Source organism: Castor canadensis, chromosome 7 (genome assembly GCF_047511655.1).
Source record: "Castor canadensis chromosome 7, mCasCan1.hap1v2, whole genome shotgun sequence".
Taxonomy (NCBI): Eukaryota; Metazoa; Chordata; class Mammalia; order Rodentia; family Castoridae; genus Castor; species Castor canadensis.
The window spans coordinates 108910539-108924489 of record NC_133392.1 but is presented as its reverse complement, the minus strand read 5'-3'; the positions used below and the strand labels follow the sequence as shown (position 1 = coordinate 108924489).

The 13951-nt window shown below is 38.8% G+C and overlaps 1 protein-coding gene across 2 annotated transcripts in view; it reads left to right on the top strand.

The window, feature by feature from the left end:
- The first annotated feature begins 5544 nt into the window (after positions 1–5544).
- Pde4b (phosphodiesterase 4B) overlaps positions 5545–13951 on the top strand; it is a 524185-nt gene continuing 515778 nt past the window's right edge. Inside the window, exon 1 of one of the 2 annotated variants that reach the window (XM_020182734.2) lies at positions 5545–5701. The gene's annotated coding sequence lies outside the window, so the exon portion shown is untranslated. Of the gene's footprint in view, positions 5702–6199; positions 6330–13951 lie in introns of those variants that run through there. The other variant, XM_074079857.1, reaches the window with a different exon arrangement.

Genomic DNA, 13951 nt, shown 5'->3' with positions numbered 1-13951 from the left:
TCTGATTATGTACAAAATTAGAGTGAGAGAGATGGTTAAAATTCAATATTCGGTTTGTTTCTTTCTACGTGTGTTTCTATCTTCTATAATATCTGCTTTATATATACGCATTTGGCTCACAGATATTCAAAACTTTCACATCTTCACTGCGATCTTTACTTTTTTTATTATATGTGTCGTTGTTTTGCCTCACATAATACTTATCTTGTCTGCCATAACTTCTACTTCATTACTGTTATTTCTTTTCCTATGTGTGTTGGGAGGTACCATCTGGGTAAAACTTTGGTCTTCCTTTTATTTTCAACTATCTGATCTTTCTTTCTCAATTGTATCTGGTATAGAGTATAGAATTTTGCTTTTAATGCAATTTGAAGATCATTTAAAATTACTTCAAAATATTTAATGATTAGGAAGCATTTATTTATTTATTTATTTAAATTATTATTCATACGTGCATACAAGGCTTGGGTCATTTCTCCCCCCTGCCCCCACCCCCCCTTACTACCCACTCCGCTCCCTCCCTCTCGCCCCTACCCCCTCAATACCCAGCAGAAACTATTTTACCTTTATCTCTAATTTTGTTCTAGAGAGAGTATAAGCCATAATAGGAAGGAACAAGGGTTTTTGCTGGTTGAGATAAGGATAGCTATACACGGCATTGACTCACATTGATTTCCTGTGCGTGGGTGTTACCTTCTAGGTTAATTCTTTTTGATCTCACCTTTTCTCTAGTTCCTGGTCCCCTTTTCCTATTGGCCTCAGTTGTTAGGAAGCATTTATATCAATTCTTTAATATATATACTGTATAGGTGTGAGTGTGTGTGTGTTTTACTATACAGTTGGTTTTCTTTGCTGTGCCTATGTGTGTGCACATGTGTGTATTTAGAAAAGTGTGCCTGAAAGTGTTGATTTGCTTTCTAGGGCTACATTTATATCTAAATAATACACAAATTCTCTCTTATTTAAGATATAACTAATGGTTAAGAATGATGATAAACTGGCATGCTCCTTACACTTCTCTCCACTTTATCTGCTATTACATTTTGTTAAAGAATTACATGTCTTAGCTTTTATCTTTACATTATTACAGATGCTTTCTCTACTGCCTCTACCTCAGGTTTAAATGACATTCTCAACTTTAACAGTTACAGGTGAGTTAGTGAACTTACTTTGGTACCTCTACCTTTCCACTTTCCTGTAAATATCTGTAACTTGTGTCATATTTGTAATTTCATAAGTTGTTAATAACCTTAGTTTTGCAGTAAAAATATATTCACTGTTCACTTCCTGTCCTTCTGAGAAAGTTTTCAGAGATTTATTCCTTCTCATGTTAGGAACATTCTTTGACTTTTAATGTTTAAAAATAGGACCTTTATATTTGATGAACTACTTGGCTAGACATAAAATCCATGGGTTATACTTTCTTTTCTTGATTATGTCTTAACACTGTTTCATTGCCTTTAGGCTTTGGATGTTATTTTGAAGAAGACTGAGTTAATTCTTTTTCCTTATAGACACTTGGTCTTTCTGCTTTTCTGATTCAGGATATTTTTCTTGATTAAATTATATGTAAAATTTAATCATTCACATAATGAAAGTGAAGTGACTCTGAAAAAATAAAATTTAATAATTCATTAGTATATGTCTTGGTTCAACAATTATGTCAACGTTCTCTGATTCATCATGTTCACTTTCAGAATGCAGATTCAAGTTAATTTTTTCAGTTTCAGGAAAGTTCTTTCTATAATTTAGTTCCAAAGTATTTGTTCTGTTCCCTTAATAAGGTTTTCTTTTCTGAAGATACCATTTATATCTATGTTGGGAAGCCAACACACACATATTTCATTGTATTTCTTCTATTATTCTCCCTTTCACACAAACAATTAAAAAATATTTCTCTTTATTTTAATTTAATTTTAGTCACTTTCATGTGTTTCTTACTTATCAAAAGGGCTTATTGCCCCCTTTGTGTTTCTTCTAAAATTGTCTTCATTTCTGTGATGGTTTGGTTCTTTCTTCTTCTTCTTCCTACTTTATTTACATTTGTTCATTTCATCCTCCTCAACTCTTACTTGAGATTTTTTTGGGGAGAGGTGATAATCATTTAAGCTTTTAAATCTTTTTTTTAACATTATATTAACATTCATATTGCAAGGCTTTTCATTCACAAATATTACAGTTTGATAAAACCTTCACATAAAAGCCCCAGAATTCAGATTCAGTTACTTTACTAAATTATTCAGGTAATAAAAGTAATAAAAATATTATCGTAATTCTCTTAAAGCAATATGGTCTGAGATACTCTGGGAAAGATGTTCTCCTATGCTTACCTGAGTTGTCCAATTGTGTAATGCAGTCATTCTTAACAGATTACATTGCTTCATTAATGTGCTTCATTTAGACAGGCACTATAGCTTAAAGAATAAGTGTGCTAACTCTGGAGCAAGACTCACTGGGTTTAAGTGGTTCCTTCTCTTCTAAGTTGTTTGATCTTGAATGTGTTATTTGATTTGTGTCTTAGTATTTCCATCTATATAATGGGAATAAAAATAATACTTAACTCACAGAATTGGTTTGAGGATCCATTGAGTTCATACCTGTAAAATGGTCAAAATATTGTATAGTGACAATAAATACAAGTGTTATCTGTGCTTATGAGTTTTAAAAATGTTTACTGCAAAATTAATAGTCAAAAATTCTGTATCAACTTTTTTTTCTTGCCTGTTGTTAAATTTTGATGCTCCTTGTCAAAATTTTCCTTAAAGTGTCTGGGTATCTGTCTTGTGTCAGTTTCTTATTTATTATTATCACTATTGAATGGGTTATTTTTCTGGTGGAACTTTCGAGAAATTTCCCAAATTAGAGGCTTCAAGATAGCTTTTCTGCTGTCAAGCCAAAAAAATTCCACTTTTTGTGGCAAATTGTTATATGAATGATGCCAACAACTGATACTTCTCTGTATCCATGCCCTGTATGACCTCCTCCCACATTGACTCCAGACTTGACTTTATGACTTGCTTTAGTCAATGGTTTATTAGCAAGCATGAACATGCAGAAGCTTGAAATGATGTGAACATTAGGCCTGCCCTTCCTCTTGTTGCTGGGAACTCAACTATCTCCATGTGGAAAAGTTGCTCACTTCCTGGAAAGAGATCTTAGATGTCTAAGCTATTCCCGCTGAGGCTCAGATTCCTGAGCAGGGCCTGCTGACACTACATGGAGCACAGATAGAAACCCAAATCGAGCCCATTTCAACTTGTCACCTCACTGGATTGTTGGCAGATTGGTAGCATTTTAAGCCATGGTTTCAGGAGTTTGTTATGCAACAATGGATTATGTATTCACTTTTACTGCTCTCTCAAAAATAGACTGCTTCCAACAATTATGGTGTCTCTATATATTTATTTCCTCTCAGTCTCTGAAGTGAATTAGGTCCAGGAGACTTTCTGCCAATAGGTATATGCTTCCCAGTACTTACAAACAGGGCACAGAACTACATTTCATAGTGACTTCATCATTTTCAGGGATTATAGTTTTGCTGACTCTGAGATCTGCTCCAACTGTGTTCCCTGGAAATTCTCTGTGTCTCCTCTCTATATCCCTGTCTGTATCTCTTTTGCTTACTCCTGCTCTGTTCAGTTTTTGAAAGACATAGCCTTTTTATTTTATGGTAAAGCCTTCATTTGGGGAAATATATTTTGCTGGCATTTTTTGATATCTCTATTATTGGTTCACTTTGCCTCCTTTTGGGTCTTTTCCATATCACTTCTGCCCAAATTCAGCAGCTATTGGCAATCTTTACAAGTACTTTGGGGTTTATGGGTAAAATCAGTATAAATTTCCTGAAAATGGCATTTAACCCTATTCTCTTTGTTAGTTTATATAATTTCTAGAAAGAGACAGGAAACCTGTTTACATAACTGATATTATGATCAAGATGGAGTTCTTTTAATTCATTTTGCAGTAAGAACTATGAAGACATATTTTCTGAAGACGATGTAATATAAGCTTGAGAGAGTTAGTAACCATTAATATCTTTCAAAGTTTTAATATTCAGAGACAGGGAGAGTGTCACTCAAGTTGGTTCTTTACTTCTTAGATTAAATCACATTTTAGGTTCCCATCTACTGTCTTTGGACAAGGGTGTCTTTTTGTTTAATATGTCTAATTAATTCTTACTGAGTTCAGAAAAAGACATTATATTGTCATCATTTTAGAAAGAGAGTCTGTCAGAACCATGATTACATTGCAGGATTTCTTGGCTTCTCTCCAGATGCCCATTGTTTCAGTATAATTAATTTTGGCTTTGAGCTCAATTTCAAGGTAATGGATAAGGTGGTTGGTATAGAACGCAAAGTAATAAGTCCAAAAAGGCAGAAGAATCATTGGACCTTGGTGGCATCTCACCTGTGGGGAACTGGGTGTACTTTACTTCAGCTACTAGAGTTTGAGAAAATAGTGCAGAGCAGGAGTCCATTAAGTTTCACCATTGATAAGCTGTCAGGTATGCCTTTCATTATTGGGGTATGTAGAGCTGGTTTGGGTTAGTAGGAAAATAATAGAAAGTTACTGCCACTTCCTTGGTACCCTATTTGTCCTTCAATATATAATTCAGTTGGGATCTAATTCTCTGACCTGTTTGCCTCTTACATGGAGAAAATTGCTTCCTCTTATGCAATTGGTATTTGCTTCTGTTGCTTACAATTAGTGTTGTTCATTTGGACTTTCATAGTTACTTCTCCAATTAGACTGTGAACTGCTTTGATGCAGAGACTGTGTCCTAGTCATCCCCCTACTCCCAAGATCTGACAATGTGTACTATGTTCAGTGCAAAATGGGTATGCTCTAATGCTTATTGCAATGAATCGAGAGACAGGAAATGTAATTCATTAAAGTCTTTCTGGTTCCTAGCTTGTTTAGTAGTTCAATATGCAAAGCTACCCCATCCCTATCCTCCTGTTTTCCTCTGACTGAGAGGGCAGGACAACCAAGGAAAAGGAAACCTGTGCTTTTCCTTTTTTCCTTATCCCTTCTCCCCCTCCCTTAGAGAGAGAGAGAGAGACTGGACTCAATCCAGGATCAGGTGAGGTTCCCAGGTGCCTGTTGCTCTGTCACATAAATTCCCAAGTTGTGTGGCCCACTCCCACCTTACCTTGGTGCACCACTAACTTGGAGGTGATCTAACCCCTTGGTTGGGGAGCACTGCACTTGTCACTCGAGTCCTTTGTGCAACTGGAGAGCCACCCGCTATCAGGGTCCCATCAGCTCGTTGCACATACTGTGAGCTCCATTTGCTCCCTCCCCTTGGCTCTGCCCGCCTCCTCCTCGGCCCTGCGGACCCCCACCCCGCACCATCCCCCTTTGTGCAACCCGGAGCTGCGGAGCCCTCGGTACTGTATTCATGGCAGATGAACAGCGAGTGACTGACACGTTCCAGGGACAGCGAATGGGAGCGCGCGCGGGCGGCTGGGGGAGGTGTGTAGTGGCAGACGGCCGCTGGGATTATGAATGGGGGCGGGGGGGCCGGCGAGTTGAGGTTCAAACCAGGATTTTCGGGTTCCGGCTGATAAGCACGCAGGGCTATGCGTAATCCTTCAGCTCTGGTGGCAGGGAGATGCCGTGAGCTCCTGGCTGGAACGAGGGTCATTCTGCCAAACTCCCCTGGTATCGTGCAGGTGGAGTATTGCGGGAGGTCTGCAAGGTAGGTGGGAGAGGCAAAGATGAGGGGAGGGCAATCGGGAGAGGCCAGCGGACTGCGAACCGCAGGCTTAGCTCCCAAGAATTGACAGGTGGTGGCCTCAGCAGTTACAACCTACTACACAGCATCTAGTCGTGCAACACGGTCACATTGTTATTCCCCGCACCGGGCTGAGGAGCGCAGCGTGGTGGACCAAGTGGCACCCAGGAGCTGGCTTTTCCTGGGGGTGTAAGGGAGGCTAAGGACAGAGGATAGGAAGGAGCAGTGGAGATACAGGAGCTCCGGAGTGCGTCGCCGCCGACTGTGTGGCCCTGGCCCGGGTCCCCCACGCCAGCCCGCCGGCCGGTCCGCGCGCGCTCCGCAGCCGCCCCCGGCCCCCGCGCCCCTTCCCAGGGCTCCCGGCCCCGCCTCGGCCGCTGCAGGCTGCTGATTGTCGGCGGGGCTGCGCGCTAGCATCCTCCGGGCTGGTTCTGTTCCCTCCGGAGCAAGGGAGGCTCGCCGGCCGGGCTCCGTGGAGCCGCTGCGCGGGGCGGAGCTGTGGCCGGAGCCCCTACGCCCAGAGTTCTGCGGCCACCACGGTGCAGCAGAGGCGCCTCGGGCAGGAGGGCGACTTCCGCCAGGGTAGCTTGAGGTAAGGGCTGCCCAGAAGGCTGCGGGTTTATTTCCCCCTTCTACTTCATCACACATCCAAGTCGAAATGCAGAGTGTGGGGTACTGAGAGGTGAAGGTGCAATGGATCCAGGATGGTCGCCTGGAGGGCTTCGTTGTCGTCGCTTCTTGTAGTCAGTCTGCCACCTGGTCCCTTCCCTTTCTCCCTTTCCTTCTCTGCCTCTGTCCCCGCCCTTGGACCTCTTGGCAAGTCACTGGGATGGAGAGAGCCTAAGGGAAGACGGAGAGGGACAGAAGGATTCAGGGCGCTGAGACTCAGGAGAGGGTGGTCGATGGGTGCACAGGGCCGGCGATGGACTGCGGGCAGCGGGAGACAGCGGGAGCCTCAAGTACCCAAGAGTTTGCTAGGCTGTGGCCCCAGGATGGTCCTGCATGCCCAGGTGGCTGGGACAGTAAGCAGGGCTCTTCCAGAAGGAAGGCTCTGCCCAGAACTTTTGGGAAGCTCTCTTTGGTGCTTGGTGAGGGGGCCTGGGATGTGCGGATGGCATAAGGCTTGGCTCTTTCTGAGATACAAGAATGGGGAGGGAGAGCCCTACCACCAGCACAGCCCACTTCTTTCTTGCCTTCCCTCCCGCATTGCATTCCTGTTTGTTGTTTCCATCTCTTCCTTACAAAACACCTTCCTTGTGTTCCTTGTGCAGTACTTCACACAAAAATGGGAACCCACTGGGGCCAACTGCTTTAAACCAACCATGAAAGGAAGGTTATGGAGGAATACCTCTTACCTTCATGGACAGCTCTTAATTCTGCATTTATCCCATATATGGCACACTTATTATGTGAGATAATTTTAAAGCAAGACTTTGCGACTCTCCCCTAAAATTTGCATGGCATTTGCCTTATGTTTACATCACAAGCATTTGATGCTACTAAATAGCAATGCATCTTAAGTTAGATCTGTATGAAATAATAATTATTCTTTGGATCACATACATCTTTTAAATTCAGAGATTTTCTATACTTGGACGTTGTGGGCTATATTGTAAGAACCAAAGGCATGTTAAATTAAAAAATGTAATTAAAGATAATTAAAGTTCAGATACAGTTTTAGTGGATCTTAATTTTCCCCTTCTTCTGCTCAAACCTATTATTAAGCCAATAATTTTCATAATAAAAGCAATTTGGGAACCTCAAGTGTTTTCTCTTATGACCTGAGGCATGAGGAGGGATCTGTAATTTTTTTAAACATGAATTGATGAGAAGATGGAAAAGGCTAATGATTTCACTTCAGATAAAAGGAAATTCAGCAGTGCATCCCTCTCAGGACACCTCATTTTATTTTCTAACATCCTAAGAGAGTAACCCACTTAACGTCAACATGGGCCTATTCAACTCTTCAAATAGATACTTGTAGGGCTTAATAAATAACATATTTACTGTATGTTTCTACTCTTTTTTCTTTTTATAAACAACTGTTTTATTTTTATAAATGTTAATTTGTTAACTTACAAGAAATAACTAAGTGCTAAATGGACTGGAATCGTTGAGATAGCATGATTGATGCATTGAGGTTTTCTAATCTATTTATGTTATCTTTCTATATTCCTGATATAGTTGTGAGTCAAACAATTTTGCAATGTGTCTACTTGTATTTTTCTTCACTGATTGGCTTTTCAGTTTATTTTTAGCCCGACATATTTTGCAAAGATGAATTACCTCAAATTTCTCTAGAGGGTACACACTTGGACATGCTTGTTTGTTTTTGTAATAGGATTGATTTTGATTTGAGGAATAAGAAATTAATCATATGAGGTTTTATGATTGGAGTCCTTTGCCCATCTAGAGACAGGTACTTAATAACAGCAAGTACTGTGCAAGTAAGGGTTTGTTTGGTAAAAATACTAGACACAGAAATGATATTTTCATTTTGGTTTACAAACTGCATATTTAACATTGTAAAGGAATAAAGAGCCCTAGGTTACTTGTAATATCTTATATGATTTACTTTGTTTAGAGTGCCAGAAGAAGAGGATGAGCTTTCATGTTAGAAAGACTCTGGAGGTTGATAATTTGGATTTATTTTCTATTATTATGGAATGAAACTTCACTCATTGTTTCTAAGAAAATTCAGTAGCATAGTTTGGAGAAGATGTGGGGAAGTTGTTAATCACAAGACAAATGGGTTCCTTTGAGCATTAGTTGTTGTAAGCACCTTGCAGTAATATGGTGGACACTGTGCCATGCCAAATCTTCCCCCTTCTTTTTCTCTTTCTTCTTTTTTTGGTACTGGTTTTGGTACTAGGGTTGAACTCAGGGCTCACGCTTGCTAAGCAGGTTCTCTACCACTTGAACCAGTCTGCCAACCCTTTTTGCACTGGTTATTTTTGAGATAGGGTCTCACTTTATGTCCAGGCCAGCTGAACCATGATCTTTCTATTAGTGCTTCCTGCATAGCTGTGATGACAGGCTTAAGCCATTAATCGATTATAATCATGAGCACTTTTTGCCCCACAATCTTCCCAATCTCTGCCTTCCAACTGAGTAGCTAGGATTATAGGCTTGAGCAACCCTACCTGGCCCCAAGTCTTTTTTAAGGAAGGGCTTGTTGCCCCAGTTTCTGGGAATGTTGTCAAGAAATGGCTTTCAATAGTCAGAAACTTCTGGGAATGCTTGAGTTGTCAAAAGTCCCACTGTCCAATGTCATACCCCTTTTCAGGGCAGCTCATATCCAAAGGCTATTCTATGTGATTTATGGGAGTATACAGGTTAGGTTATCAGCATAACTTTAGGTCCCTCTGGGATCCCTGTAGCACTGGAACTCCTGGTGGGGCTTGCATTGCAGTTTGATTTCTTCCTTTGCCCATTTCTCATTTCTTCTTCCTTTCCCACCAGTTCTCAGGTGTTTATAACAAGGCTATCATTAATAAAGGCCAGACTGAATTTTATATCAAAGTTGGCTTGCCAGGGAAACTAACCTGTGACTATGGCCCCTTCTCACACACTCATTTTGCCAGTTTTGATTCATTTTTCTTTTGTAATGTGGTGGCACTGGAGGACATTCCTTGCCCCTGCTCTTCGGTCTCTCCATCCCTTTTAGCATCCTATCCTGACTTTTATTGGGTTTATAGTTCTTGTAACCTTTTTCCTTTGTATTGATTTTTGTGCTATATAAGCCATTTCTATTTTTATTGTTTTTATGTTTTTAATATTCATATTTTGTCTTAATAAATGAAATTAATAACAATATCTGTTCTTCTTTTGAATTAAGTAAGGACTTTATAATGTTATGATGGGATCATTTGCCATATTGCAAAATACTGTAGCAATCTAAGCCTCCCACATTTTTTCAAACTAGTATGTCTTTCTTATATAATTAGTTTTTTCTTTTGTTTGTTTTTACAGTCAATGCTTACTTAAACTTATCCACATTTTCTGTGTTTACTGTTGCTTCTTGTATCTCTCTTCTTTGAATTTACATTCCTTCTCATGGAAGCAGTTCTTTGGTAAACATCCACAAATGATAAAAATCTCTTAATCCTTTTCATTATTGTTTGAAACTGTATTTTACATAACACTTGGATAATGGATTATTTGAGAGGAGAATCCTAGATTGACAATTATTTCCTGTTGTCACTTTGAAGATACTGTCTTTCTATCTTCCATTGTTGAACCTGAGAGGTTTTTTTCTCTTGGCTGCACTTAGGACTGTTCTTTATCTCTGGTGTTCTGCAGTGTCACTGTAGTTTCTCCACGTGTGGTTTGTTTTCATTATTCCTTCTTGGGATTCCTGTTCTTCGTTAATCAAACAACTCCTGTGTTTCTTGAATTATTAAAAATTCATAGCATGATCTTAAGATTGTGAGGCAGGGGAGGAAGTGAGTGTGTGCTGTCTTGTCTATAGTGGAAATATATGCTTTTTAAAAACACTCAAGTTTAACTCCTTGGTTAAATCACTCCTCATATGTTGTCTAGTTTCCATTCTATTGTTTCCTGTGAAATTCCCAGTAGATACATGTTGGGTTTCTTTTTTTTTTTTTTTTTAAATCTTTCTTGTCTATTACTTCTGTATTACTTTTACTTACAAATGTTTTAAAGAAGTATTTGGGTGACTATTCAGAACCATTTCCAGGTAACTATTTCTGTCCTTATTGGTGCATTAGCTATTGATTAAATTGACTTTTGAACTATGGTTTATTTTTTTGTTTCTAGAAGTGCTATTTGATTCCTTTTCAGATTTTCCTGTTTTCTCTCCTCAGTTTTCTGTCCTTTTACTATGGATCCTGTTCTTTCTTTATCTTCTTAAGATCATACCTATTTGTTTTATAATCATTTAGATTGATTTCTTACTTCAAATTCTTCTGAAGAGTTACTCATGCCAATGGCTAGATCTTCTGGGTCTTTGCCCACTTTATAGCATCTATCATTTCTTCATGTGAGATATTATTTGATTATGAACTCACCTTTGACCAGGTCTTTTCTTTTCAGTTTTCTTCCTCTGTGTTGTTCAGATTGGATAAATTCTGTTCACAAGTTCACTGATTCTATTTTCTGTCATCTCCACTTACTGAGCCCACCCAGTGAGTGCTTTATTTTGGTTACTGTATTTTTCAGTTATACAATTTATATTGGGTTCTTTTTATGGCTTACAATTCTTTGCTATGGTTTTCTGTTTCTATTTGTTTCTAGAGAATTTGTATTTGTTAAAGCATTTTTGGTAATGGAAGAGTCACAGTTCTTGTCAGGTAATTCCAACATGTTAGTGTCATTTGATTGTCTTTTGTCATTCAAAGTGTGACCATATCTTGGACCATTTTGCTATTATGATAAGAGGTTTTGGTTCCTATTTAAATTTTGTAGGTTAGTATATAGTTACTCTGTTTAGGTTTAGCACACAATTCTTGGCCTACTTTTGTGGGCAGTGGTTTCAGTGACAATTTAATTTCCAAGAGGCCCTATGGTGCTATTTTAGTATGTCTGGCTTGTCTGATGCTTCTGGAATTTCCACTGAATTCTGCTGGTGCCCTCTGAAAGGGTGGAGCTAGCCTCCCCTGGCCATGCTCCTCGAAGTAAGAGAGGATTTTTCTTTTAGCTTGCAGGGATAAGGAGCCAAGAATGCTCCTTATCCCTGCAATGTTGGTAGGATTCCCCCAGCCAGTAGTTCAAGGACACCTGTTGTTGTTAGCCGGACCTAATTAACAAGGGAGGAATAAACCTATCTATGTCATCTATTACTAGGTTAGAGTTGGGGGCATCTGCTCTTGGGGAGGCTACTATGGGACAGGGTGCCAGAAACCAGTAGTACTGTATTGCTCCTAGAGGCCAAGAGTCACTAACTTGTCCACCACCTTCTTTTCATTGTTCTGAGTTCTTTGGATGGTATTATTTCCTGGGTTTTACAGTTTTACTTTGTGGGAGAGGCAGGGGGAAGATGAATGTGTCCTAACTTATCTACAGTGGAAGTATGTGCTTTCTAAAAACACTAACTACTCAGCCACATTGTCCATTAAAATAATTGAAAGTCTGGCTTGATTGTGCTTCCCCAAAATATGTATTCATTGTAGAGACATAATCTAAACTTCAGCTTCAAAATCTTGTTTAAATTGATTAATATTGTTGTAATTGGAGATTTAAATGTCAAGTCACATCCTATCAGTGGAATCTAAAACAAAAATCTATGTCTGTGATATTTTCTCTGGGAAACATTTTTCTCTAAATTGTCTTAAAGCATTTGAAAAATATTAGTACTTTTTGTCCATTGCCATTTCTGTGGGAAATGTTAAAAAAGTCCTTTATCAGATGGATGTTTTAAACCTTAGAAAAATAAATAACATTATTTGCACAAGCAACTTGATGATATTTTGAATGGATTAAGGAAAAGATACTAGGATTCTCAGTCTTTGGCTCTCTTGCTTTAGACCACAGTGCTGACTCACAGAATTATGGCCTTTTTCAGAACTGAAAGTGATCTTAGAAATCACCTGTTTTCAGTCTTATTGTTTTATACTTAGGAAAACGGAGACTTTGAAATGCCATAAGGGAATATAAGTTCCTTCAATTCAATAATGGAGGGCTTCTTTTTTTTTTTTATTCTTTAGTGTTTCTTATTGTTATGTTTCATTTAAGTAATTAGAATTGTCTTCTTTTGAGACGACATTAAAAATTTATAGTGAGACATGATTTCTTAGTTCTCCTTTGAGAAAAACACTTTACTAAGTTGGGATGACATCATGGTCCTTTAAAAAAATGTAGGCATGTTTGAAAATTTGATATACATGTAAACCAAGTATCCAGAAAAATGAATATACACTCAAAACCTTGCAATACTGAAGATTGATGAAGTTGTGGTGAAGACCTTCAGATATGGTTTTGTGTTAAACTTATTATGTGTCAACTGTAGGTTGTCTTTGTTGAGGAAAGTGACTTAGGGATAAAGACTTTTTACAGTTGGAGTCTCCCTTGAAGGCCTGCAGATAACGTCAGTTGCCCTGGGCACAGGGCATTTGTACACTGTGGGATTTATTTCTCTGTAGGCTTAAGAGAGTCAGTAGGTGAGAAGGACATAGCAGAACCAGCAGGTGTTCAAACAGACCAACTGTGTGAAATACAAACAGGCAACTGAAACCTCAGTGCTTTTCTCTTTTCCCCCATATGTGTGGGTGCACACACATACCTTAAGGCTCCTTAGAAAGATTCTTCCATCTGCTTCTGTCTGCTTTCACCCTCTTACTGTGCAGAGAAACTGTGCCCCTTTAAGAGTGTTTTTTCTTTCTTTGGTGAGGCTGCTCTGGTGATCACTTAAAACAAATTTTATCCATGTTAGATGCTAGGGACTGGAACAAGAACAAAGTGGCATTTGCTATAGTTTCTGGGGAATATTTAAGGGTAAAAAAAATCACTTTCATGCTTTTTTTCTTATATCAAGGACCAAATAATTTAAGACCACAGAATGAAAAATGTCAGTGAATTCAGAGATCAGGAAGTCAGACCAGTGTTTGTTACAGTGGTTGAAATTACTTTTATGGAAGTTGCCTTTATATACCTAAAGGATGCTCCTATGTAGTTCTTGGGGCTAATTCAATTTCTAGAACAAAAAACTGATTGGTTTTTGTAGTGCTATGATGTGTAACACAGTGAAAACTCAATGCAGAAAAATGGAAAGATTGGCAAAAAGAAATCATAGAATGAGGCAATTATTTTTCCAGTGCTTTACCCTTCTAAATATTTTGAAAGATTGAAAGGACTTATTTTTAGGGCTATTCTTTAGGGAGTGAGTGAGAGTTAGGAATTGGAAGTTCTGAGTTGTTATGTTGAGATGCCATTAATCCATCAGTGGCGTCCTTTGTGTAGGCAGAGGGTATAAATAAGACTTTAGATCATAATAATTACCAAGGTTCTTTCTGGCGTGATTCAGCCAAACTTCAGATTTGTGGATCTTATTTGAAAAAACAGAGAATTTTGTAATAGGCTCATTTAAGTATTAGTCATAAGAGAACTAACCAAGAAATTAATTTTTAAATTTGAAATTAGTATATTATCTTGAAATTACAAGAAATTTGCAAGAAAAAAGAGCGGTCTTAACCCAACCACCCAGCTATATTAGTACAGTCGCAGTTTTGGAAGCAAATCATTTAGTGCTGCCCATGA